Below are 3,836 nucleotides of genomic sequence, written 5' to 3' on the forward strand. Positions count from 1 at the left end.
TCTCTTCGTTTCCTGATTGTATCTGCGCTTATACGTATGCGATGGAGAACGCAGTCCTGAGATGATCTAAACAAATGAAGCACAGACCGATAGAACAAAGCGCTTGAGCGTATCAAAGTATATTATAACATACAACAATATTAAAGCAGATAAAAATGAAAAGGTTTCCTTGCTCGAAAGCCAGTTGAATCCGACTCTAGGGTTGCGGTGCTCATCTCCGTTTCCAAGCCGAAGAGCCAGCGCTGTCCGAAGACGTTTCCGTGGTCATGTGGCCAGCATGACTGAACACCAAGGCGCACGGAACGCTGTTCCCTTCCCACTGAAGCGGTACCTATTTATCTACTTGCAATTTCTTGCTTTCGAACTGCTAGGGTGGCAGGAGCTGGCACTAGAGACGGGAGCTCACGACATCTTGTGGCACCCGGGTCTCGAACTGCTGAACTACTGACCTTCCACAGCCTGCAGTTCAGCGTCTTAACCACTTGAGCCACCGCAGCTCCACATTAAAGCAGATACTAATGCACAAAAAAATGGTAAGTTTCAGGTGAAGGTGAACTATCAAAATGCAAGTGAATCTGACGAAAACCTCCGGAATGACTCTTCGTTTCATTCATACCACAGTTTGACATATCATATACAAATCTTCTCCTGGTTTTTCTACCATAAATACATTCTTAAAACAAACGTTTAACCGGGCGTGACTTAGTTCATGATGCAAAGTGTGACTAAGTCACCCTTCTGATGAAGAGGCGAAATGAAGAGTCATTCCGGAGGTTTTCGTTGGATTCACTTGCATTTTGATAGAAGTTCACCTTCACCTGAAACTTACCATTCTTTTGTGTATTAGTATCTGCTTTAATATTGTTATATGTTATAATATACTTTGATACGCTCAAGCGCTTTGTTCTATCAGTCTGTGCTTCGTTTGTTTGCGCTTATGGCAGTAAAAGGAGCTGCATAGTTACATTTACAATCCTTGGCAATGCTGATCTATGTCATGAAAATTGAACACACACACACACACACACACACACTGTTCTCCCAGGGCAGGCAGATGCTGGTTTCTAATGAGAAGTTGGTCAAGAAGGATTTTTCAAACTTAGATTGTAAGACATAAATAGAATTGTTTTCTTCTCAGTTGAGAAAGGATGTGTCTGTGTGTGTGTGTGTGCACGTACGTGTTAAGAGCTGTTAAGCCGCTTCCAACTTACAGCAACCCTATGAATGAATGAATGTCCCCCAAAATGTCTTCGCGTTGACAGTCTTGCTCAGGTCCTGCAAACTGAGGACCTTTGTGGCTTCCTTCATAGAGGCATGCCATCCCATAATGAGCCTTCCTCTTCTCCTGCTATTATTGGGGTTAGATTCATGGAGAAGAGGTCTATCAGTGGCTCCTAGCCATGGTGACTGAGGGGAACCTCCACATTCAGAGGCACTAATCCTCTGAATCCCAGAGCCAGGAAGCAACATTAGGGGAAGGCCTCAGCCTCTCTGCCCTGTTGTTGGCCCTCCAGGGGAACTGGCTGGCCCCTGTGTGAGACGGGAGGCTGGACTAGATGGACCCTCCCTGGTCTGATCCAGCAGGGCTCTTCTGAGGTTCTCCTGAGGGGAAGGCCTCGGCCTCTCTGCCCTGTTGTTGGCCCTCCGGAGGAACTGGCTGGCCCCTGAGTGAGACGGGAGGCTGGACTGGAGGGACCCTCCCTGGTCTGACCCAGCAGGGCTCTTCTGATGCTCTTATCAGGGGAAGGCCTCAGCCTCTCTGCCCTGTTGTTGGCCCTCCAGGGGAACTGGCTGGCCCCTGTGTGAGACGGGAGGCTGGACTAGAGGGACCCTCACTGGCCTGATCCAGCAGGGCTCTTCTGGTGTCCATTCCAGCAGCTCTTCTCATAATGTGACCAAAGTATGACAGCCTCCCTTTGGTCACTTTAACTTCTAAGGAAAGTTCAGCCTCGATTTCATCTAGAAGGTACCACTGATCTGTCTTTCTGTCAGTCCATGTGGTATCCCTAAAACTCTCCTCCAGCACCACACTTCAAATGAATCAATTTTCTTCCTGTCATTTTTCTTCATTGTCCAACTGCCCACATGCTGATGCCCTTCCTGCACAGCGGTGCTCTGAGAGGACCCGAAACTGCATCCGTAGACAAACTGGAGGCCCATCAGCGTTGCCGCGGATGCTGGACACCAGGGCTTGGGGCCTGAGGGGCCCGCCCATCAGTGCAGCAGCAGGAAGGGAGAGGTTTGCTGATTCCCCCCATCCGGTTAGTCCAGCAGAATCCAAAGGAATTTCCATGCTTACAAGTGTGCATCAGGGGTGCAGCCTGAGGCTTGGCCCGCTGTTGTACACTGGACAAAAGGCAGATAGGAAAAACCTCTGAATGGTCCATTCTGTTTAAAATGGCTGCTGCAGTGGCAGTCCTCCAGCAAGGCTGTTTGGGTGACTGGCCAACAGATGTCACCGCAGGCAAGAGAAAGTTACTGTGGAGAGACCTCCATCTTTGTTCCCTCTTTCATTCCTATGGCAGCACGGTAGGTTTCCATGGGGCGGGAGAATAACTTTTTTCAAAGTGTTTCCATTTGAACCTAGATTTTTTCATTCATTCATTCATTCATTCATTCATTCATTCATTCATTCATTCGATTTGTACCCCGCCCTCCCCAACGGGCTCAGGGCGGCTACAGCAGAGGCAATTGCCATAACAACAGTTAAAACAACATAAAACAATCATTAAACAGTATAAAACAATCATTAAGTAAAGTGCGGTGCTCTTGATGTTAAATTTTACTTTATCCAAGATGAGTTCCATTCATCAACCTAACCTGGCAACAGACATTCTTCGGTGTATGTCCTTTCCAGTGTCCTGGTTTGACAGATCCACTCAAGCGGATAGAATGATTTTAAAGAGCTTTGGGTTCTCAGGGCCTTGCAGGTGGAGCGAGGTTGGCTGCCTCCTCTGCTTTTCGAATGCAGATCCCGTACGTGTTTAGAAGAGAGACGGCTAATTCCTCCAACGGCCATTTCTCATTTAGGGAATCTGCATATTACACAATGAGCACCCATTCAGGTATCTCCACGAATAGAGCAGCCCTCCAGTCGCTGGGTCACAGCTCAGTGGCAGGACATCTGCTTCGCCTCCAGAAGGCTGCAAGTCCAGCCCTCAGCACCTGTAGTGAAAAGGTTCCGATGGCAGGTGATATGAAAGACCCCGGAGAGGCACCAACAGTGTGCTGATGCAGTCCTGGCCCTCGATGGACCACGGGTCTGATTCAGTAGAAGGCCGCTTCATGCAGGTTGACTTTCTGTTATGAGACCGCAGCTTCTCAGACTCTGAGGGTAAAAATACATGCGTCCCAATTCAAGAAGGAGAAGAAGAGATTGGGTTTATCCCCCATGGCCCTTCACTACCCAAAGGAGTCTCAGAGCGGCTTACAAACTCCTCCCCCTCCCCACAACAGACACCCTGTGAGGTAGGTGGGGCTGAGAGAGCTCTTGACAGGAACTGCTCTTTTTCAAGGACAGCTCTTATCAGAACTACAGTGAAACAGTAAGTCATCGTGTACAATTAAACAATACTTGTTGGTTTTTATATGCAATGTTGAGAATTCAATTTTTAACAATAACACTACAATATGTGATATAAAGCTTAGCAGTACATACAAAGTAATACAGTACTAGTTACAGACAAACGACGGAGTTCTAGTACACTATCCGTTTGCGTGTCCTTCATCAGGTTTGTCATTCTGTACTTCTTTCTTCATTAGAATGAAGTGCTGCAAGCCATATAGCGCACATCAAAAATTGTATAAGAATTAGCATTTTGAAATATGGCTTCAGC

This window comes from Gekko japonicus, unplaced genomic scaffold (assembly GCF_001447785.1).
Source record: "Gekko japonicus isolate JY-2015 unplaced genomic scaffold, Gekko_japonicus_V1.1 scaffold502, whole genome shotgun sequence".
Classification (NCBI taxonomy): domain Eukaryota; kingdom Metazoa; phylum Chordata; class Lepidosauria; order Squamata; family Gekkonidae; genus Gekko; species Gekko japonicus.